Source organism: Megascapheus bottae, chromosome 8 (genome assembly GCF_031878675.1).
Source record: "Megascapheus bottae isolate mThoBot1 chromosome 8, mThoBot2.hap1, whole genome shotgun sequence".
In the NCBI taxonomy this organism is placed as follows: domain Eukaryota; kingdom Metazoa; phylum Chordata; class Mammalia; order Rodentia; family Geomyidae; genus Megascapheus; species Megascapheus bottae.
Window position 1 is genome coordinate 8,800,660 of NC_143516.1, and position 25,243 is coordinate 8,825,902.

The 25,243-nt window shown below is 39.2% G+C and overlaps 1 protein-coding gene across 1 annotated transcript in view; it reads right to left on the reverse strand.

The window, feature by feature from the left end:
• Positions 1 to 23,605: 23,605 nt before the first annotated feature.
• Oprm1 (opioid receptor mu 1) overlaps positions 23,606 to 25,243 on the reverse strand; it is a 50,564-nt gene continuing 48,926 nt past the window's right edge. Inside the window, exons 6-7 of the mRNA XM_090337938.1 lie at positions 25,055 to 25,170; positions 23,606 to 24,016 (exon numbers count right to left, since the gene is read on the reverse strand). The gene's annotated coding sequence lies outside the window, so the exon portion shown is untranslated. The remainder of the gene's footprint in view (positions 24,017 to 25,054; positions 25,171 to 25,243) is intronic.

The following is a 25,243-nucleotide window of genomic DNA, read 5'->3' on the forward strand; positions in this document are numbered from 1 at the left end:
CCCTAACTGACCTTTTCAGAGGCTTCATCTGTGCCAGAGGTCACACCTGGTACTAAGGTCAATCTCAGAATTACTTAACTGGGGAAGGGACAGCTTGGCTGGCAGAGGGATGTTCTTATACATTACTTCAGAACTGAATGGGCCAACAAGCAGGAAGCTAGGACACAACGTCTGAAAGGAGATCTCGAAGGAACAGGTTAATCAAGGAGCAGACACACTACAAAGAACACATCACACCATGTTTCAGAAACTGATGTCCTATCCAGAGTCCTGAAAGACAGGCCTAATACAGTTCCAAGATGGCGTTCCTTTGGAGCCTGAAAAATGCCATCAGCTCACACTCAACAAAGTACAAAGGGGAATGTCAGAATGGGCAAGCAACGTGGTGGAAGAGGGATGGAAAGGTTGAGTGAAGCAGGTGAAAACCAGGAAATTCACCAGCTGAAGGTGCATTTTTAAGAGATCCCCAAGGTGCCGTCAAGGCAATAGGAATGGTAGGATGTGGTGGCTGCCAGCCTCACTGGAGGCTTCCGGGGCTGTTCTCAGGAGGCTGGGATTGTGGGTTGAAGACATAACAAAGGAAGAGAAACTCTTTCATAGCAAGGGGAATGACAGACTTCTAGCACACTAGCAGCCAAAGACCAGTACTTGGAGAGTCAGAGTGAGGTAGTCAGAATTACTGCCACGTGGTAAGGTTTGAATGGTAGCCTGAGGCAAGGGTGCCATCCATTCAGCTTTTGGGAAATGGATAATAGCTTGTGATATTCTAGAGATCACACATATAGAAGCCAATGAAAATGATAATATATTCTTGGGATATCCCAGAAAGTTTTCAGAGTGGATATGCAGGAAAGTGACGTCAGCATCTTCAAGAGAGTCTATGATCTGCTTCTAGACCTAAGCGACAAGAAGAGTCCATTTCCCAGGAGGAAGTGTTAAACAACAGGCCACCCAATGCGTGCTTGCTTGTCATGCAGCTCCTTCAGTGCACCAATCCACCAAAGCTTCTTCTCACTGGCTCTTTTCATGGTGCCCAAGCTAAGACTGTTGTCCATTCGGCACGTGTCTTTTTCATCTATGAAGTCCTTTTGATCCTGTGTCACATGAGGGTAAGTTGAACATGCCCAGTAAGAATAGCCTATTTAAGATGATATATTTCCCTTGGCTCAATAGTTTGTGGGCTCTGACAATGAAATCCGAATGCAGGTCCCTTCCCTCTTTTGTTGCTTGATATGTCATGTTATGTCCTAATCTACCAGAGTATATCAGAACCATTAACAATCACACAGCACATCAGGTGTACTGATTTTTTTGTCTTATGCATTAAAGGTGGCATTTCACACCTGAAACACTTTAGTGGCAAGGGTTTACCCTAGCACCACAGATATTAACTTCAGTAGATTGTATCAAGTGCCCTCTCCCACCTTCTATTTGGCTGTCCAAATTAGGGCACTATCTTTTTCTCTAATAAGATGGTACTTTGCAGTGATGTCTATTGAAATATTGCCTGATCACTAGTCAATTTTATCAAGGAAAATGCCATATACTTTTATTTATGGTATGATGGATATAGACTTTACGAATCAAGGTTTTTTTTTTTTGTTTTGCCTATGGACATTCAATTGCTTCAGTACTATTCTTTGAAGATTCTCTCCAGTTGAATTGATTTTCAACCATTGTCATAAGTCTGGTATATTTGTCTGGCTATTTCGAGCTCTCTGTTCTGTACATACAGTTTCTATCTATGCCCCTTTGTACCTTGTCTGGTTATAAATAAGTATTGAAATAGGGCAGATTACTTCCTCCCACTTTCTTCCTCTTTTTCAGAATGCCTTAGCTATTTTTGTTCCTTGCCCTTTTATGTAAAATTTAAAATAATCTTGTGTTTGTATGTGTATATGTACATATATATATATATATATTAGAAAAATCCTTGCTGTGAATCTAACAGGGTTTACATACAAAACAATATTCAGAGGATTATCATCTTTCCTTGTAATTAATAGAAGATAGAAGATAGAAGTGCATTACTTCACAAACATGCTTTGGTCCCCACTTCCTTCCCCTGACCCCCTCCCCTCCTGTTGTTTCCCCCTTCCCTATTCTATTTCAAATTAACAAATAAACATATATACAATATATCAGATAACAATGTGAGATAACCAAGGAACAACAAAAAGAGATGAGAAATAACATAGTACATTAAGGACAACCATCACACATTATATGGCTCTTGTTTCTATATCCTGGATATTCTTTCATTTAGCATCATACTATATGGCCTTATGTATCTAGGTTTTGCCCTATTGTAAACCTCTGGTAGGAGAGCCCAAGGTTTGATTATGACAAATGAGGGAAACCACTGAGCCTCTCTTCCTTTGAGTCTGGCTTACTTCACTTAATATGATTTTTTCTAAGTCTTTCCATTTTCTTACAAATGGGGTGATGTCATTCTTTCTGACAGCAGCATAGAATTTTGTTGTGTATAAATACCACATCTTGTTGATCCAATCATCAACTGAGGGGCATCTGCATTGGTTCCATATCTTCGCTACAGTAACTAGTGCTGCAATGAACATCATTGTGCTAGTGGGTTGTTTCTGGACTTTTGGGTAAATGCCAAGTAGTAGAATTGCTGGGTCATAAGGGAGATCTATGTTTAGTCTTTTGAGAAACCACCATACTGCTTTCCATAATGGTTGAAGGAGTTTACACTCTCAACAGTGCAATAGTGATCCCTCCTGCCACATCCCCTCCAGCATCTGTTGTTATTAGATTTTTTGATAATGGCCATTCTATCTGGAGTGAGGTAAAATCTCAGAGTTGTCTTGATTTGCATTTCTTTTATGGCCAGAGATGTTGAGCATTTCTTCATGTGTCTATAGGCCATTCTTATTTATTCTTCAGAGAAGTCTTTCTTTAAGTTTTTGGCCCATCTTTCAATGAATGGTTGTTTCTTTGGAGGACTACCATCTTTTCTATATTGAGTTGTTTGACCTATAAACACTGTGGCATTACTTGATAATCCCATGCCTAGAACAACCGGCCTGGTCAAAGGTGGCACAATAACCCCTTTGCACAACTTATTAAAGGTAATAAAATATAATTAAAAAATGAAGTACAGGGATGGGAGTTTGGTCTAGTGGTAGAGTGCTTGCCTAGCATGCTCGAAGCCCCTGGTTCAAGTCCTCAGTACCACATACATAGAAAAAGATGCTGTGGCTCAAGTGGCAGAGTGCTAGCCTTGAGGAAAAAGCCCAAGGACAGTGCTCAGGCCCTGAGTTCAAGCACCAGGACTGAGGAAAAAATGAAGTACAGAAACTGAGCTACTAAATGCACAGGGGATCAGGGGACTCGGGGATATGGGTCTTCGTATGAGAGAGTGGTTGTACGAGCCAAGGAGAACCTAGTGTGGAGAAGGAGGAAGATGATAGCTTTCCACTTAGATTTCTAGTTTCCCTCATTTGTATTCTTCTTTACCACATGTAAGTCCTGTGCATTTTTAGGTTCATCCCTAAGTATTTCAGTTTTAATGATTCTAAATGGCATTTTATTTTTGATTTTGGTGTCCCTATATCCATTACAAGTACATAGAAATATATGGTTGATTTTGTGCATGCTTATTTTGACTCCTGTGATTTTCTGGTCTGAAAATTCCCTTATTGTTTGTAAGAGATACATTTATTTATCTATCTATCTATCTATCTATCTATCTATCTATCTATCTATCTATCTATCTATCTATCTATCTATTGCCAGTTCTGGGCTTGAGCACTGTCCTTGGACTTTCTTAAGGCTAGAGCTCTACCACTTGAGCCTCAGCACCACTCTGGGTTTTTTCTATGTATGTGGTACCGAGAAATCGAACCCAGGCCTTTGTTCATGCTAGGCAAGCACTCTACCACTAGGCCAAACTCCCGGCCGCTACATTTATTTTTTTAAATAAAAATTTCTTGGGATTTTCTACACAATCACATCATGTGAAAACAGATGAGGGCTTTCTCTTCTCTGAGCTGCATGGTTTTTATTCTGTTGTGTGGCATCATGAAAGGAGTCCTTCTTACTTTGCTCTCAGCTGTGTTCTCAGCCTTTGCAAAAACATTCAGTTTGTCAGCAATAAGTGCAACAGCATTTGTGTGGTTTTTTTGGTTGATGTTTATTATCAAATTCAAGAATATCTGTTACTAAATTGATTTTTCCTTTGTCAGAATGTTTAGGATGAATGCCAAGTGAATTTTTTTTGCATTGATTAATATAGTCATTATTTTTTCTTCTCTGACACAATGACTTTATTGGTTTCATTTTTTCTTTTTTCTTTTTTGCCAGTCCTGGGGCTTGAACTCATGGCCTGAGCACTGTCCTTGGGATTTTCCTTCAAGGCTGGCGCTCTGCCACTTGAGCCATAGCACCCTTTCCAGCTTTTTATGTATGTGGTACAAAGGAATCGAACCTGGGTCATTGTGCATTCTAGGCAAGCACCCTACCACTAGGCAAAACTCTCAGCCTGGTTTATTTTTTTGAATACCAAACAAACTTTACATTTCTGGAATAAACTCTTGTTCATCATTGTGGAATAATACTTTTCACATACAGCTAAATTCACTTTTTTAATATTTTAAGAATTTATGTTTCTATATTCATGAGGGTTATTGGTCCATAAACTTATTTTCTACTGTTTTTATCTGGCTTTGTTATGTGTGTAACCAAAATTATAGATGGTAAGTTATTAATTTTCTTATTTTCTAGAAGAGATTGTGTGAAATTAATGTTAATTTATCTTTAAATAGGTAGTAGAATTCTCTAATAACATTTTGACTCATGGAGAGAATTTGTTTCCTTAAAGGGATATTTATATTATCTATTTAATATTAGGTGAATTGTGGCAGTTTGTGATTTTGTGATGAATTGCTTTGTTTCATGTAAGTTGCATAATTTACTTTGGTGGGCTTTTCATCCTTTTGATGTCTGCAGGGTCTGTACTGATAACTCCTGATACTATTATAATTATTATATCATTCCTGCTATTGCCCACATACATCTTTTCATTTGATTGAACTGTGGGACAGAGGGATGTAACAGACCTTAGGAACCAGGAAGCTGGAAGTCTCTAGAGAGGGCAAAAAAATCAGAGGAAATCAATCACATGCCCAGAGTGAAAGTGATTTGAAGGCCTTGTGCTTTTCAAGTTCCTGAGAACCCAGGGATTGATGAGATCTCAGATCTCAGATCTGTTACAAGCCTCTTGTGTGAGATCTGACCCTAAGCAACCAGACAACCAGCAAGGCCTATGGACTGGGCAGGCCATCAGTGCCACTGGTCAATGTCAGATACTAGATGGTTCAGTATCCCCCCACCCCACCAGTCCCATCAAGGCCTCTAAGAGGTAAGAACTTGGTAGAGAAGTATGGGAAAGACTGGACTTTTGGACACAAGTGGGTAGAAGGCAATTCATTGCAGTATTTCTACCTACCATCTGGTGAATGTCTTCAAAGGTACAGAATGCTAATGGCCTATGTGCAAGAGAGTACACGTTCTAGACACATTCTTTTATATGAGGTAGCTCTTACCCTTTGGTTAAATGGGAAAACCAAACCAAGGCTCAGAGTAATTCAGAGTAATTGGTCCCAATCACATATCCAGCAAAGTTGTAAGTGAATTTAATTCCAGTTAGGGAACACTGAATCCTAACCACTAGACCACCAGGGGTGCCAAGGGTATCTTTGCCTTCATTCCTGTGGTGTTAACAAACTCAGTACTAAAGAGCTGAGGCCATGCATTGGACTGTGTGTTCAATCTAGCTTTTACCAGTGTCTAACATTGGCATCAAACTAGCATGTGATGAGTAATATCCCAGTTGGTTTGACCATGGGAGAAAAGCATGGGTACAGCCAGCAGCGTCAACGGAAAGAAGTTTGCAGGAAGGGCACCCTTTTCTGTGGAGGGGTCAAAGGGCAGAGGGTGGTGCAGGTTTAGGGCCCATCAGATTCTTGAATCTTCCACAGTTTTCTCTGCATTCTCTGAAGCGAGGCAGTAGAGTCTTCAGAAAGCACACCTGCACCCGCTCCTCAAATAGAAATGGGTGAGCTTTATATTATTTTTAAAGTTGATGATGAAATAAATCATAGGTCTGGGAAGTGTGTGAGCTTGAAAGTTGAGGGGTTCTTAAAGTTGAACTTCCTCTGGGAAGGATAAAAGCTACAGTTCTTTTGTGCAGTAATGACAGACTGTCAGTGTCTGTCTGTTTGCCTGACTCCCATTCACTGAATAAAAGCTGGTAATTGCTAATTGCATCTAGAAGAAAACTGACTCATAGCCTGTGAGTGCCTTGCATATCAATGTTTCAGACCTCTGAGCTGGTTTTATCTCCAGGGCAGGGAACACAGTACCAGAAATGTGCATACTGGCTTCCTCAGCTGCCTTCGGCTTAGACTGATTCGAGTGTGATTTTTGTGCAGGCATAGTATCCCTCAGAAATGCAAACTGTGGACCTTGCTCCTGTTTCTTTTGCATTTGGCCTGCATATTATATCCCCTTTTATGTTAACAGGAGAAAAAAAGCAAAAGCATTTGTTAGAATGTCCAACAAGCTCGGGGAAGTACAATCAGATACTCTTGCCAAGGTCTGGAAATGTCTTCCACTGTGATTGTTTATTGGCAAGTATATTAGCTATACCACCCATTCATGACTGAGTGCTAGACCAGCCACAGACATAGCAATGCTATTTCTTTACTTAAGGAGAATCAGACTGCGAATCAGACAGGGATCATGGGTCAAAGACATTTTCCTGACTTGTCAGAGATTTGGGCAAGGATGGAGCACACACAGAGCGATGCTCAAAACCTTGCTGCTTTAATGGCTCCTTCTTTGCAACACTGTAGCTCTTCTAATGGGCATTCTCTAGGTTGTCATGTGCTCCATGCTGCAGAGATTTTATAGGTGAGAGACTAAAATTTCGAAGAGGTTGATATGCTTCACAACGGGAAACTATTCTCTCCTGACCTCTCAACACTGGGTATATGGCCCATCGGCTTCCATCTCGTTTTGCTCTCTGGATTCGCTCTGCCTCTGTCCTCAAGCTGTAAGCAGAACTACACACTCCAACAAGTGAAAGCTCAACTGAGAATGTGTGTCACCAAGACACAACTGGAGCAGGACCCTAGTATTAGAGCTTTTATTGTAAACAATCAGGGGAGTAACTGGAATGAGACTCACTTCTGCAGGAAGACTTTTTTTCTTCTTCAGTGATTCTGAGGATTGAACTCATGGCATCATCCGTCAGTGGAACCAGGCCCTTTAGTTCTTTTTTTTTCCTTTTAAATAATTATTTGATTTGGACAATTAATCGTACAAAGTGACTTCATTGTGACATTTCCATACAGACATCTAATATATTTTGATGAATTCTGCACCTCCACTATTTTTTTCTCATATATATATATATGTATATGACAACACAATGAGGAGAAATATTCTTTTCAATCAATGATTCTGGTCAATTAAAAGTCCATCCACATGGCAATAGCAATGAGCAGTAAGCCTACATATATCATATTAAAGATCAGACCCAGAAATAATTTTCAGGTAGATTATAGACAGTGAAAGTTAATACCTACAAGATAATAATATGAGCAAGCGACCAAGAAAATATTGGGAAATTTCACTAAAGTCAGGTTCCTGCTTAGTTTAAACTTCTTTAACAAGTCTGTGTAGAAATTTGTGGGCAATCCAGCCGGATGTGTGACAATCCATCAGACTGACCCTGAGAGACACTCCCACAGCAGAGCCCAGCACAGATCAAGTCATCTCTTCAAATCTGGAGATTCCATTTGGATAAAGTTCAAGGACAGCCTGGCAGCCATCCATCTGGAGGGGAAATTACATCATCAGCCTGACCGCATCTGTTGGGGTGACTCTATCACCCATGCCTGCTTCCAAGTGGGAGAATCCTTTGGATCTACTAAAACTTTGGACTTGTGGGACGTTCATTCTGTACCTTATGCAGGCTGACCTGGAAAAGGCTGGTTACAGTGTTACATTAATAAGATAGGTATAGGCCAGGAGGGCCTCCACTGTAAATTTTGGTTAAAGTTACTTGATTAGGCTCCCGGTCACAAGGGCCCTAATGCAGCCATCACACTGAGAAGCCAATGATTTGATTTCATGTGCAAAACGCAGGGGGGAATGAAGTAAGGAGGCAGAGTCTGAAAAATTTCTTACAGCTAGCCTGGTGCCTCATGCTGGGTGGAGGGAATTCTCTATCCAGTGCTTTAAAGCTTAGTTAAGAGGGGCCATTCATCGAATGCAGATGCCTAGGTCAAAGTAAGGTAGGAGAGCTCTGCTTAAGAAAAATGTAGGTGCCATAGCCTTAGGAAAGCTTCACATAAAAAATGCTCGGATTCTGCCTTGATTAACTCACTAAATGGCTTAAATCACCAGCCTCTGAGTAGCTTCTAAGTATACTCTATATGGAAGGTTGAAGCCCATGTTCCCTAGATGGAAAGGTCTGCTGTACCTGAGTATGTACATACGCGGGAAGAGCCCCTCTGTGAGAGCATATCTGAATCCCTGGAGGCAGGGGCAGGGACTTACTTGGCTGATAGGTTAATAAACTTCTCAGTCCAGTATCTGGGACTGGGAGTTTCCTGTGACCTTGCCACCTGACCTGATCCTATTTAGACCCAGACCAGCGCAGGTGCATACGCCATGCCGTGTGTCCCCGTACTCATGTCCTGTCTGCTGACACCTGGCTCTTCTCTGGTTACCATGGCATCCCAATTTAGCTCTCCATTGGAGTTGGTTGGAGCTGGAGTGGTAATATTTTTGGTCTTTCTGGACTCTCTGGCCTTTATGGCACAGTTGCCTAACAGTATTGCATGTAGTTGCTGGCTGCTGGTCTTTGAGACAGGAGTCCACCATGTAGTTGTCAGCCTTTTAATAAAGACTTCTAGATCGGACTCCTCTGTTTTCTCTCCTTACAGCACAAGTATCTCCACTTCTACAAAGTGGATCATGGGGCGTGAACTCGGCCTGAGTACTGTCCCTGAGCTCTTTAGCTCAAGGCTACCACCCTACCCTCGAGCCAAGCCCCACTTCCCATTTTCTAATGGTTAATTGGAGATAAGAGTCCCAGGTCCTTTTGTTCTTGGGCTGGCTTTGAACCTTGATCCTCAGATCTCAGCCTCCTGAGTAGCTAGGATTATAGGCGTAAGCCACCGTGCCCAGTGAAGTTGGGATGTTAAAAAAAATGCACTGTCATTGAAAACTAGGCTATGCTGAAATATAGAAATTTTCTTTATCCATATCTCCCTTTGAAAGGATAAAAAGTTAGGTTGGAAGTATTGGCTGAGTCCTAGCTACTTGGGAGACTGGGAAAGGGGGGATATGGTCCAAGGGTAGCCTAGACATAAAAAGTCTGTGATACTCCATCTTCCTTAACCAATGACTGTGACTATGTCATTTGCCATGACACAGGGAAGCATAAATAGGAAGATTTCAGTCTAGGTAAGCCAATCCATGAAGTGAGACCCTACCAACATAAAAGTGGACCTGGGGCATGGCTAAAGTGGGAAAGCATCTGTCTTCTGAGCACAGGGCCAGGAGTACCACACATACATACATATACACAGTCTACCCATAGAGTGGGAAAGCATTTGAAGGTTTTGTATCCATAAGGTGTATATATATATGTATATATATATATATGTGTGTGTGTATATATATATATATACATATATAAATGAAAGCCATTAAACTCCAACATAAAAGAGAATGGAAGATAAAATGTGATATATATGGGAAGGGATTGGACTTCTTTGGATAGAAAAAAATTCAAAGAATTTGAGCAGTAGCAGAAGGCAATACAAACGTGTATTTGGTGATGCTCTGCATAATTTTTCACATATCAGCATATAGGTTTTTCTTCCCCAAACATTCATATTAACTTTTGTTTAGTAGGTAATCTGGAGTTGCCCAGTTTCTTTGAAATAATTCTTTTCTTACAATAAATTGTTTTCATGTTGAGACTGCTGACACATGAAGAAAAATCATTTAAGTTTGCTCTAAATCTGCCCCTCATTGAACTCCTTTGTTTCTTGTAATTTTATTGCTTATAATGTCATTTACTTTTGGAAAGTAGGCTAGCCATGAATTGAGATATTCACATGTTCAGCTGGGTAGTGTATAGCAGTTGATTTCCCCCTCCCTAGATTGACAATCTAGTTTAAGAAGTCATAGTTGGAGGATTGGGCAGAAGATGGTGGCTGTTCAGGGTGAGACATACTGAGCTCCTGCCAAGATTCATGTACTGGCAGTGCAGGAGACAGTCCTCTAACAGAAATTGATCCTAAGTAAGCTTTAGGACCACAGAGAACTCAGGCAGAGAGGAAAAAAAGGAAAAAAAGGAGGACTACCAGCGCAAAAAGAGAGCGTGGAGCTCCTGCCGCAGAGCGGCCCGGAGACAAAGGCTCTTCTGGATCAGAGCAGAGAAAGTGCTGTCTCCACAGCAGCACAGACCCGCTGGCTGCAGACAGAGCCACACAGAGCTGCGCGAGCCCAGAGCCTACACCCGGCCGTGCACGCACCTGCCAGCTTCATGGAACCGGAGAATCCAGCAATTTGTGAGTAGCTCCAAGGGGAAGTTTCCACTTCTGCTCCAGGAATGGCATTGGGAGGGAGCCCCTCCCCCTCCAGCTGAGAACAGCGCCATCTTGACTGCTGGCAATGACCCAGGCCAAAGCAATTGGAGCCTGAGAGGTGGTGCTGACAGCGCCACCTTTCTAACTGGCAAAGGATTTCCCAGAGATCCCTTAGCCAGAAATCCAGTCCCAGTGCTGCTGAAGTCCATCCCCCTGTGCCGCCTGCAGACCTGGTAAACAAAGCCGCCCGCGAATCTTTCAGCTTTGTTTTACCAAACAAGCAATCTCATCCGAAAAACCGCAAAGCCAAATCATAAGAGAAAAAGACTTTGTGAAGTATTTAGATCCGGAATTTAGTGGAGACACAAGTTTCCTAACCTCTACCCCACCAAAAAAAAAAAAAACCTGAAAAATATCCTTTTATCTTTTTTTTACTCCATTTCATTTGCATTTTTAAATGTTCTTATTTTTCTCTTTGCCATTTAACCTACACCTTTTTTTTTCTGATGTTATGATTCATTCCTTTTTTTTTCTCCTCTCTTTTCCCCAATCCTGCTGTCACTGTGGTCGTTCCTAGAAACACAGTGACAGCTCTGGGTACAGTTTGAACAAAAATGATATCCATATTGATACAGTCACCTGCTTTTTAAACTCCGGGTTCTCAACCCTAGTATCTCTTGGGTAAGAACTCAGAACAGTGAGGAATCTCCCCCCACATTTTTTCTTTTTCTTTTTTTTTGTTTTTATTTTGTGTGTGTGTGTGTGTGTGTGTTGTTTTCTTTTATTTTTGTTGCTGTTTTGTTTCTTTTTTCTTTTATTTCTTAAATTGGTATCATTGAAATCACCTATATCAACTTCTCTATTTTCTCTATATATTCTTCTTATTACTCTTCTTATTTTGATAAGTTTTATCTAAGTTCATCTAAACTTTCTACACAAATACTCTACCTCTATCACCTTAGGTCAGTTATCCTTACATGATACCCTTTCTTCATTACTATAATATTCTTACACTCCTATATTATTCTTTTCCTACCTCCCTTGTCCTCTTTCATATTATTTTTCTACGTCTGGTCCTCTGTTCATCCTTCAACTCTTATAATGCATGGATCTACATTTGATGATTGTTGAGCAATGCTGTGTATCGAGGTGTTCAATTTTACTCTAGGTCCAGAGGGACTTAAATACAATAGAGATTGAATTGAGGGGCTTATTGTTTTGGTCATAAATTGATCATCTGTGATTGTATTAGATGTGTATGTAAGTGTACAAAAAGAAAGAGAGAGTGTTATTACCAATCTAAAAGAGCTAATATCTATTGTCAGCCAACTAAAAAGGTCTAGTGGTTGGTTATATCTGAAAAATTATAATCGTGTTTAGTATTAATCTTGCTCCCATTTTCAAATGGGCAGAACAAGAAACTCAAGAAAAATGTCAAATCAAGGAATAGCATCTCCCACCCAACATAAACAGGCAGTGGAGCAGTCAGTGGCAAATCGAGAGGAGAGCCTTCCAAGTGCTATACAAATGCAATTGATAAACATCATTAATGAAAAATGTGAAAACATAAAGAAAGAGATAAGGGAGGAAGCCACAGCTAAACAAGAGGAAACCATAAACAAGGTGATATGTGAAAAAGGGAAGCCATAAAGGAGGCCATAATAAAGGGTTTTCAAAGAAAAATGGACGAATTCATAGAATCCACAAACAAAAAGGTGACTGAACTCCAACAAATGTCCAAAGAGAATAAAGCTGCTGAGCTAACCACTCAAATGGAAATCAAGGAACTAAAGAAATCCATACATGATCTAAAACAAGAGATGCAAAGCATCAAAAATGAGAAATTAGAAGCAAGGGAGATGAAGAATAAAGTAGATAGCTTTGATAGCAGGTTAGACAATGTAGAATGGAGAATTCCCGGGGTTGAAGATAATTTAGTTGTTATAGAAAAAGAACTGAAAATGAGTCAATTCAAATCTAGGAAATATGAGAAAACGCTACAGGAGGTCCAAGATACAATTAGGAAGCCTAATTTAAGGCTAATTGGTATTGAGGAGGGTCTAGAGAAAGAGGTCAATGGTATTGGAAATATACTTCATGGAATCATCTCAGAGAACTTCCCAAATATCCAGAAGGGCAGGCCCATCCACATACAAGAAGCTTTTAGAACCCCAAACAGACCTGACCAGAAAAGGACATCCCATCGCCACATTATAATCTGAACTGGATCAATAGAGGACAAAGATAGGATCCTAAAAGCAGTCAGGAAGAGGAGAAAAATCACCTATAAAGGCAAACCAATCAGAATAACCCCAGATTTCTCAGCAGAGACCATGCAAGCAAGAAGAGATTGGAATGATATATACCATGCCCTGAAGTCAAATAACTACCAGCCAAGAATACTGTACACAGCTAAGCTCTCATTCATAACTGAGGGAACAATAAAAACATTCCATTCCAAGGAAAAGCTTCAACATTATGTATCAACAAAACCAACACTACAGAAATTTTCAAAGATGTTCTACACATGGAAAACCAACACAAATATAATACAGAGAAAGACATGACACCTAAAACTCATAACATCTAAGTACCACAAAAACTATCAAGACACAGGCCCTAATGAAAGCTTGTAAAAATGGCAGGAACTGATAAATATTTCTCAATCCTGACTCTCAATATCAATGGATTTAACTCTCCAATTAAACGGCATAGATTATCTAGTTGGATCAAAAAACAGGATCCATCCTTCTGCTGCCTTCAAGAGACACATCTTACCCAAAAAAACAAACACCTTTTGAAAATGAGAGGTTGGAATAAACTCTATCAAGCTAACGGCCCCTGTAAACAGGCTGGAGTTGCCATCCTCATATCAGATAAAATAGATTTCAAACTAAAATTAGTGAGAAAAGACAAAGAAGGTTACTACATACTACTAAAGGGATCTTTCCTCCAGGAGGACATAACCATCCTAAATATCTACACACCTAATCCCGGAGCTCTGAACTTCATCAAGCAAATTTACTTTCACTGAAACCATACATAGATCGAAACACAGTGATTGTTGGTGACTTTAACACACCACTCTCACCTTTGGACAGATCAACAAGGCAAAAAGTTAACAGAGAAACCTTAGAATTGAACAACTATATAGACCAACTAGATCTAACAGACATCTGCAGATTATTCCACCCAGCAACAACACAATATACGTTTTTCTCAGCAGCACATGGAACATTTTCCAAAATAGACCACATTTTAGACCATAAAACAAACCTGGACAGATTCAGAAACACTGAAATTATTCCCTGCACTCTCGCAGACCACAAGAGCATCAAATTGGAACTGAACATACAACTCCACCAACGAAAACCCTGTAGCTCATGGAGATTGAACAACACATTGTTGAATCACCAATGGGTCATCGAAAAGATCAGAACAGAAATCCAACAGTTTATGAAATTTAACAAAAAGGAGCACACAAAATACTAGCTCCTTTGGGACATGGCAAAGGCAGTACTCAGAGGAAAATTTATAGTTCTGAGTGCCTACAACAACAAATTGGAAAAATCGCAAACCAACAATTTAATGTGTCACCTTAAGCTCCTGGAAAAAGAGCAACAAACCAACTCTAATCCCACTAGAAGGAAGCAAATTATTAAAATCAAAGCAGAATTAAACGAATTGGAATCCAAAAAATATATAGAAAGAATCAACAAAACAAGGAGCTGGTTCTTTGAAAGAATTAACTAATTGACAAACCCTTAGCAAATCTTACCAAAAAAAGAAGGGAGTATACCGAAATAAGCAAAATCACAGACGAAAATGGTAATATCACAACAGAAGATCCAGAGTATCATGAGAGAATACTTCTCAAACCTTTATGCCAACAAATTTGAGAATCTAGAAGAAATGGATGAATTCCTAGCCAATATTAACATACCCACACTGAATCAAGAAGACCTAACCCAACTAAACAGGCCTATTTCAAGCTCTGAAATAGAAATGGCAATTAGAGAACTTCCACCTAAGAAAAGCCCAGGGCCAGATGGATTCACAGCTGAATTCTATAAAGTCTTCAAAGCAGAGCTCACACCAATACTCCTCAAGTTCTTCAACAAAATTGAAAATGAAGGTTCTTTACCAAACTCATTCTATGAAGCCAGTATAACCCTCATCTCCAAACCAGACAGATTCATCAAAGAAAGAGAACTATAGACCTATTTCTTTGATGAACATCGATGCAAAACTTCTCAACAAAATACTGGCCAACCGTCTACAACAACTCATCAAAAAAATTATACACTATGATCCAACAGGATTCATCACAGGGAGGCAAAGCTGGTTCAACATACTCAAATCAATTAATATAATTCAACACATCAACAGGAGCAGAGACAAAAATCACATGATTGTCTCAATAGACGCGGAAAAGGCATTTGACAAGATCCAACACCCCTTTATGTTAAAAGCTCTGGAGAAACTAGGAATCCATGGAACATTCCTCAATATAATAAAGGCTGTGTATGACAAACCCACAGCTAGTATTATACTTAACGGCGAAAAGCTAAAGCCATTCCCTCTAAAATCAGGAATGAGACAAGGATGCCCACTCTCTCCACTCCTCTTTAACATAGTATTAGAATTCCTAGCCAGTGCAATAAGGCAAGAAGCAAGCATAAAGGGGATCCAAATAGGGAAAGAGGAAGTAAAACTTTCCCTCTTTGCAGATGACATGATTCTGTATTTAAAGAATCCTATAGACTCTACTCCCAAGCTCCTTGAGCTGATTCAAAACTTTGGCAAGGTAGCAGGGTATAAAATTAACCCTCAAAAATCAACTGCCTTCCTCTACGCCAACAGTGAAAGTAATGAGGAAACAATCAGGAAAGCAACTCCTTTCTCAATAGCCTCAAAGAAAATAAAGTACCTAGGAATTAGCTTAACTAAGAATGTAAAGGACCTTTTTGATGAAAACTTTAAAACTTTGAAAAAGGAAATTAAAGCAGAACTGAGGAAATGGAAAAACCTCCCATGCTCCTGGATTGGAAGAATCAATATCATGAAAATGACAATCTTGCCAAGGGCTATCTACAAATTCAACGCAATACCCATCAATATCCCACTTCATTCTTTAAAGAAATAGAAGAGGCAATCCAAAATTTCATATGGAATAATAAAAGACCCCGTATAGCAAAAACACTTCTTAGCAGAAAGAACAGCACATGAGGAATTTCAATCCCAAACTTTAGACTCTATTACAGAGCTATAATTATCAAAACAGCTTGGTACAGGCACAAGAACAGGCCTGAAGACCAATGGAATAGAACTGAGGACCCAGATACTAAACCACAGACATATGGCCACCTAATCTTTGACAAGGGAGCCAAAAAAATAGAATGGAAGAAATATAGCCTCTTCAACAAGTGTTGCTGGCAGAACTGGTTAGGCACATGCAGAAAACTAAAGTTGGATCCTTCTTTGTCACCCTGTACTAGAATTAACTCCAAATGGATCAAAGACCTGGAGGTAAAAGCCGACACTCTGAAAACTTTACAAGAAGGAATAGGAGATACACTAGGCCTGGTTGGCACAGGTCGAAACTTTCTTAATAAGGACCAAGAATCACAACAAATCAGAGAAAGGCTGGATAAGTGGGACTGCATTAAACTGCTGAGCTTTTGTATGGCAAAGGACATAGCTAGTAAACTAATCAGGAAGCCTACAGAGTGGGAGAAGATCTTTACCAACCAAACAACAGACAAAGGCCTCAAATCTAAAATATATCAACAACTCAAAAAATTGAATCACTCCAAAACTAATCTCCAAAGTAACAACCATCCCATTAAAAGATGGGCCAAAGACTTAAAGAGAGTCTTCTCTGAAGAAGAAACAAAAATGGCCTATAGACACATGAAGAAATGCTCAACATCTCTGGTCATAAAAGAAATGCAAATCAAAACAACTCTTAAGATTCCACCTCACTCCAGTTAGAATGGCCAGGATCAGGAAAACGAATAACAACAGATGCTGGAGGGGATGTGGCCAGGAGGGATCACTACTACACTGTTGGTGGGAGTGCAAACTCGTTCAACCACTATGGAAAGCCGTGTGGCAGTGCCTCAAAAGGCTAAACATAGAACTCCCCTATGACCCAGAAATTCCACTACTTGGCATTTACCCAATCATCCAGAAACAAGGACATACTAAATCCACTAGCACAACAATGTTCATTGCAGCACTATTTACCATAGCAAAGATATGGAACCAACCCAGATGTCCCTCAGTTGATGAGTGGATCAACAAGATGTGGTATTTGTACACAATGGAATTCTATGCTGCTGTCAGAAAGAATAACATTGCCCCATTTGTTAGGAAATGAAAAGACTTAGAAAAAATCATATTAAGTGAAGTAAGCCAGACTCAAAGGAACTTAGGCTCCATGGTTTCCCTCATTTGTAATAATCAGTAGAAACCTTGGGCTCTCCTAGCAGAGATTTGCAATAGAACAAAGCCTTGATACAAAAGGCCATATAGTAGGACACTAAATGAAAGGATCTCTAGAATATAGAAACATAAGCCATATAATGAATGGTTGTTGTTCTTAAGGTACAATGTTATCTCTCATCTCTTTTGCTGTCCCTTGGTTATCTCATATTGTTATAGTATCAAACTTTGTTACCTGATATATCGGATATATTTATATTTAGTTATTTGAAATTGGATAGGGAAAGGGGGAAAAGATGATGAGGGATGGGGGTGGGGGGGAGGGAAATGGGGACCAAGACATGTGAAAGGGTATCAATGTATGGGAATTAATGCGCCATCTATCTAGCAAATAGCATGTAACCCTTCTATTAATTACAATAAAAATATATGAAAAAAAGAAGTCATAGTTGTCAAGGGCTAAGGTTACTAATTTTAGACATAACTCACAAAGGCACAAAGTCTACTTCTTTTCATGGCACTGAAGTTCTTTTGCAGTATTAAAGTCAGTATAATTCTTAGGCTCTTAGGGTACAGTGCAATGTACATCTAGAGAGCATTCTTTTTAAACAGATCAGTGTGAGAGAAATAAAGACAAGTGAAAGTAGGTTTACATCACTATTAGGCTTTCTTTATTAATCATATTTATACACACGAAATCTTACATGTAAACATCACAATGCAGCACAAAATGTTTATGGATTCTGGCACATCAGGAGTAATACAATGAAAAAGTTATATACATTTATATTTACATTCAGCCATTTTAAGTAGTCAAATATGAATAGTGCAAAAGTAATAGAGAAATTTGCTTGCTTTTTGATAGACTGGTTAATATTTTGATGTACATATCAGATCATAAGTAGATGGATTAGGAGATTCTTTTAAAAGCTACATTTGACCAAGTTGATCTACATCTAATGTATATGAAGTCTGACACGAGAAGCTTATGAAATGAGCATTTAGCCTTAACTACAAGTGAAAATATTTTTGTATTTATTTTTAGTAGGAAGAAGCCTTTGTGATAGCCATTAAAGTGAAAGTATGAAACTAAAATTATCAGAGGAAATTTCCAGATTATCAAAATGAAAAGAAGGTTGTAGACTTTTAAACATTCGTCTTTGGGCATGAACAAAACAAAGAATATATGTTTTTGTCTGTTTTTGTGAAAGGGCATAGTAGTGAAATACAGATTTCCAGGGAAATTGTTTTGAAAGGTAGATATAGGAATAGTTCTTAATAAACCCCAGAAGCAAGTTGTGATTGCTGTTATATTTATAGATTTCATACTGTGTTTTGAAATATCTACTTGGATACAAAACCTGCTAAAGTATTTGGACACTTTCCACATGACAGCTGACATTTCCACATTGTCTTCAGATAGTCAGACAACTATAAATAAAGACGTGACCCAGCCACAGTCCCCCAATCTCTCTCCATGCATCTCCACAGGCCTGTCCTCCCTGACTCTGAAGGAAAGTGATGAATTTCACCCTTCCTCCACGCAAGGAAGAGACTAATGGGGAGAAGAAGCCTTGCTTTTGTGGCTGAGTTTAACTCATGGCTGGACAAGAAAAAAGCTGGAACAATTCTGCAGCCATTTCTAATGTGAGGGAGAAAACTACTATATGGACAAGGATCTGCTTAATATAATCAAACTTCATTAAGTAACTTACACAAATAGTACCTTAATAGGATTTTGATAATTTTTTTTTTTTGCCAGTCCTGGAGATTGAACTCAGGCCCTGGGCACTGTTGATGAGCTTTCTCAAGGCTAGCGCTCTACCACTTGAGCCACAGTACTACGTCTGGCTTTCTGTGTATGTGGTAACTAAGGAGCCAAATGGCAAGGCTTCATGCATACTAGGCAAGCACTCTACCACTAGGCCAAACTTCTGGCCTCTGATAATTTTTTTTTTACCACTACGGCTGGTTTTAAAATTAGATGTTATTAGTTACCTAAATTGCAGATGTAATTAAAAACTAGCTTATTTGCTAAATTGGATGGAGATGTTCTGTTTCTTAATAAATCTCATGTGTACAACCACTTAAACATAATAATAACAAATTTTAAAATATTTCACATTAAAAAAAAAAATGTCACAGTACATTCTTCTCTCCAAAAGCAGACAGTATCTCGGGACAGCAAATATGCATCTTCAAGGTTACAAAAATAGCTAATGACAAGTGACATAAACTTTTATATAAAAATCTTGGTTAGAGATGGATACATTGGATAGAGATATCTCAATTACTTGTTATAAAGTTTGTGAAATGTTTTCTCTGTATAATGAAATGAGAAAAAAAATAATCAAGTGAGATCAAGATCACTTCTCATTTTAAATCAAAATTGTTAGATTAGGCAAAAAGCTCAGAAATATATCACCAAGGGAAGGATGATTTAATGAGAATATGGCATTTCTCTTTTGAAATTCTTATTAAGTCAACATTAAATTAATATTTCTAGTATATTCCCTATATCATTTCATGAAATGGTATTAATCCCATTTTCAGCATGTAATGGAATATTTACTTTCTGTGGAGCAGGAATATATGTATGTACTAATTTTTCTAACTTAATATCTATTTGTGAGGATTTATATTCCAACATTCAAATAGCTGTGATCAACATGGAAAATTTCAGAGGAGTATTGTTATAAATAATGGCATTGAATTTTACAAGTTCAGGTGTTATGATGATTCATTCTTTTTCAACAAAGTCGATCAAGCTTGGGTACAGAAAATAGTGATTTCACCTTCCAATTGGAACTGATGCATAGAAGATGTAGGTAAAAGAAAATGGAAAGAAATTGTAGTTCAATTTTCATTTTATTCTAGAGGACAAATGTAAATAATGACTTTGGAGGAATTTATTGATTCCAGATTTTCAGTGAAGAAAAATAAGCCCCTGATACATTTGGTTTCTTGATGATTTTCTATCTTGATCATAATTAGCATATTACTTCTGAGAGTTCTTCTGGTATCTGTGAGCATAGCCCAAGTAGATTTTCATATATGTGCAAGAATATTAAGAATGCTGGTGGTTATTTTGAAGTATGATTTAAAGGAAAAGCGTCTGATTAGTAACAGAAAATTCAACCAAACCAACCATGTAAAAAAAAATTACATGATGATTTGAGTTCTGAGAGGCTACAGCCTTATTTTCATGGCTCTGGGCTGATGTTTACCAGACCTTGAGCTAAATAAACATGTCTTTAGAATATGCACCCAGCTACTTTTCCAAATGAATGTTTGTATTATTCGAAGAAGCAAACATCACATCAAAAGAAATATTGAGCATGACCTAGTGGTAGAGTACTTGCATGAAGTCAGGGATTTGATTCCTTGGTACCACAGACACAGAAAAAGTCGGAAGTGGTGCTGTGGCTCAAGTGGTAGAGCTCTAGCCTTGAGGAAGCTTAAGAACAGTGCTCAGGCCCTGAGTTCAAGCCCCTGGACTGGCAAAAAAGAATGTAGCATCATTTTTGTACTTTTTGCAAAGAAATTGTGCTCTATGAAAAAATGTATCCAGAAGAAACACTTCTCAATCTAAACTATGTCAGAAATAACAGAGCCATTCTCTGGCATTTTCCATTTAGGGGGTTCCTCTTCTTTCCACCTCAGCTCTCCAGAGTGTAAGTGGCCTTTTCACCTTTCATGGTGTCACAGTTGCTGTTTCTGGTTAAAAGTAAGAAATCGGCTACACACTTGCTAAAGACGAGCCAGCATGATGCTTCAGCTGTTTTCAGAATCAGTAAGACAACAGTAACCCAAATGGATCTCTCAATTTTCTACTGAATGTTTCAGCTTTATGATATAAATGATGCTAGAGATAATTACAAAGAAGAGATCCATATTCTTAGATGCACATTGATGCACTTGTACAAAGCCATATCCTATCACAAGTAACCTCGGTGGCTGTCCCACCCAGTCCTCCTCACATTTCACTGGAATTCATGGAAGATTATGCATCACTTACAATGACTAGATCCCCAGTCACTGGTCAGGATTTTGTAATTTGGTTTGGTTATAAGATTTGACTAGGTAGAAGGAGTTCATTTTTAAAGTGAAAAGCAATGATGTAATCAGCACTAACTTCATCCTTACCTCGTTGCTCAATAAACGATGGTGTTTATTAAAACCAACAATAAAACAAATCCCTTCCAAAGAAAAATCCCTAGGCAGCTCTTTAGGGTAACCCCAAATTTTCATATTATTATAAAAATCCAATTCACATGTTATACAATTGATTCATCTATAGCAAGGAAATTCTGAGGACACTTGCCAGATTACTATTTGTAATACTGAGTTTATAAGTCCCGGAAATAACCTGTTATTGGAATGCAATTTATATAGACGCCATAGCTTGCATGGAAAGTACCATCTGGGTAGGAGGCCTATAAAGGGTCTCTATTCCCTTGAGAAAAAAGGGCCCTGGATTTCCACAAAGCAAATGAGTTCTGAGTTAATACAGCCCTGATCAGTGTCAGCTCCCCACTGAGTCAGAACAGGGGTGAGCCTGGGGGCAGATGGGAACAAATTGTATCACAGCCAGAGAGAGTAATAGGAAGCCTTGTTATTTTCCTGTGTTCTGAGTGGACTCCTGCAGGGGCAGGAGTGGGCATCAAGAATCAGGTTGACCCCCTGCAGAGATGCAGAAGCATAGCCTCAGCCAATGGCTTGCTTACGCTGGTAGGATAATGAACACTGAATTCTGATTGACTGGCTGATGGATGAAAGAGCACCCTTCCTAGAGGAAGTGAGTTTTGTGGGTGATGCCAAGCTACATACGTCTCCCCAGGGGCTGACTTCCTGCGCTGGTCATTGCAGAAGGACTCCATTCAGGAGAGAAAATTGAGGAAAGCCTGATAGGTATTGTTCTAAGGAGAATACATTCCTTTAGGGACTGAAATTTCAGGGAAAAGTGAAAAATCTTCAGTACAACAATAAGCAAGAAGGACAACCCAAATATCTTGAGAACAAAAGGCTGGAAGGCAAGAAAACAAAAATTCTCAAAAAGTAGGCAGATAAGGAGCAGACATTCAGGCAGACAATGAGGTGCTCGGCTTCTGCAGTAATCTTGCAGGTGTTTTTGCTCTCCTCAAAATGAAGAAAAGTAACTGCTATTTCTTTTCCCCAATGTCCTCTCCTTTTTTTTCTTGGACAGTTAAACACAAACACCAGCCCACACAAATGTAATCTCCTCTTCCTTCTCTCAGTAATTAAAACAGTTTTTCTGTGCTTAAGTTAAGCAGGCTCTTTCCTACCCATCAGTATTTATGACAATGCTGGGTTTCACCCAGACTGTTAGGAAAATAGTTCCTTATTACCTTCCCTCCTTCTCTCCTGGGTGGTTTTCAGATGATGCCACTTCTCCTCTCATTCTCATGTGGAATTTTATAGTACTGATAGCCACAGAAAATTCTTGACGTTAGTGGGTAATGCCCATTAAAGGAAGCACTTTTAGATTTGAAGCAATGCAATAGAAGTTGCATTGAAAACATACAGAAGGCAACATTAAGATTCTTTGAAAAGCCAAATTGCAAGGGTGGAAGAAGGAAATTTGCAGGCAATACTTACAGGAAATTTTAGGCAATATTTCCGCAGGGTGAAACAGTGCAGCAGTGGGGCACAGTGCACATTGATTTGTGCGTGGAGATGGGAGGGAGGGAATGGGAGAGAACCAGGGAACAGATGACACTATGTGAAAGGAAATGTCCTTATCACCTGACGTATGGAAGATAACCATGTTGCATATCCACCCCTAAAACAACAATAAAGTAAATCAGGAAAAACAAAAAACACGTTTCCTCCAAGATTTTATGGTAGATCAACATTCCTGCTAAGGTACATGTGACAATCTTAAGAAGAATTTTTCCTCTCTGAAACAGCTTCTGCGTGCCACCTCTCTGGAGCCATAAAGCTGATGCAGATTTTTTTCCTTTAATGGAAATGCACGCGTTACTCAGAATATAATATCATTAGCTAAAGTTTAAGCACTTAATATTTTCGTAATTACACAGATATATGTTTTTAAGCCCGATGGTGAGATGAGGCAAACCATATATTATACAGGGAATATCCCAGAATGGCAGAAGCCTCTGAGGGAAGCAGATTAAGACAACTTCCATCACCACAAAAATCACGAGTATCTGTCTATCTATCTGTCTGTCCATCTGTATGAGATATAATTAACATTAGCCACTCCTTCAAAACAAAAAGTAAGTCATGGTACTTGATAAATAAATGAATGTATGTCAACACTGAAACATAGATCCATTCTGATAACAGTGTTGTTTTTTGTTGTTGTTGTTGTCAGTCATGGGGCTTGAACTCTGGGCCTCGGTGCTAACCCTGAGCTCTTCATCTCAAGGCTACCTCTCTGTGTCTCTCTCTCTCTTTTGTTCTCTCTGTTTCTCTTATTCTATCTCTGTCACTCTCTCACTCACTCGCTTGCTTGCTGTGTTGTTGTTGTTACTGCATCAAGTACAGAAGTTTTCCAGAAATCTATAAAATTTTCTTGTATAGTTGCTTGCACTCAACTGTAGCCTGGGTAGGTTTTATTGTTAGCCTGATGGATTCCATACAGTGTTTTCTACTTTCAAATATTGCTATCGGATTCTAATTAATTCTAGTGGTAGGATCACAAAAACCAGTCAACTCCTATCCTCCTCTTTTACTCATCACTGGTTCTGCATGGTTCTACTTGCCTATGGCAGTAGAGAGTTATGTTAGCTTCAACCCATGAGGCTCTTCTGGTTGTGACCATTCACATCAGAGATGTGCTAGATGTGCAGAAATTGAGAGAGACGGGGGAATTCCTGCCTGGGCCATGGAGAGATCATGGGACTTGAAGACATGATATTTCTAAGTTTTACTTTCCAGGTAAGTTGGCTCTGAAATACAAACACAAAGCTTTCTCCAAGCACAAAGGAAGCTGTAAATCTCCAACACACTGCAATTAGAAGTACAGATTTTAGTGAAATTCTCAGTGCAAGCTTATAGGAAACGTGACATGAGTTGAAAAAGCACACGATTAAGTTTGTACTACATATGTGATGAGAAGGTCCCCAGGACATGGATCTTTCTCACAAAAATGCCCTAGAAGAATCTTTTCATCTAATTCAGTCAGGAGGTTCTTTCAAAGCTTGATGCAGTTAATTTCAATGTCTTTCTTGAGTGCTAAAACATAGGCAGCACTTAATGGTTTTTGAAAAGGACCTTGTTTTAGGACACACTTTCCATTCATCCCAACCCCCATCTTGCAGTCCTATGTAATGTGAGTGCCTAAGGTCCAGTAATAGTGGTTGAATAAACTGAACTTGACCTGCCTGCTCCGTGGTGCTACACAAGAACCTGAGCATTGCTGTACACTGGAGCATATGAAATTATCATTTGACTTTGCCAACTTGCTAAGCAATGAATGCATGCAATTCCTTGAAATTATTTCTAGTTAAATTCAGTTGGTTCTTGGATAGATGTCCCAAAGTTGAGCCTTTTAATGGATATTTGCTTTAGACCTTAATGATGGTGGTCTTAGATAGAATAGGCTGCTCTATCCTGTATGGATCCTTAAACCATTCAGGACCTTTGGTGATGTCATACCATACTGAGGCTAAAAGTTCTTTCCAGAGTTTGTGCCAAATGTGATCTCAGAAAAGGTCCCTGTGACTTCCTCAAGTTAACCCCTTCCTTTCTTCTTCCCTTTCCTTTTTTCCTTCCCTCCCTCCCTCCTTTCTTTCCTTCCTTCCTTCCTTCCTTCCTTCCTTTCTTCCTTCCTTTCTTCCTTCCTCACTCCTTCTTGCTTCCTTACTTCTAGGTCTCACCTCTCTCTTTCCCCTTTGATTGATGATTGGTGATTGGTGCAAAGGGAAGAGTGTAAAAGCAATGTGGCAGTGAAGGCCAAGTCTGAAGGAAGAAAAGTCCTCAAGTACCTTGAACTTGGTGAACTAGAATGTCCACTATAAGTCATCTGATAAACGAGCACAACTTTCCCCTTCATGTCTGCAGTCTGCATTTCCGGGACACCAGACTAGGAAGAAACTCCATCCTCAAGTGAAAGGATGAAATAAGAAACAAGGTCAAACCTTACATATTTTTAAATCTTCAAATTTCACTGGAGA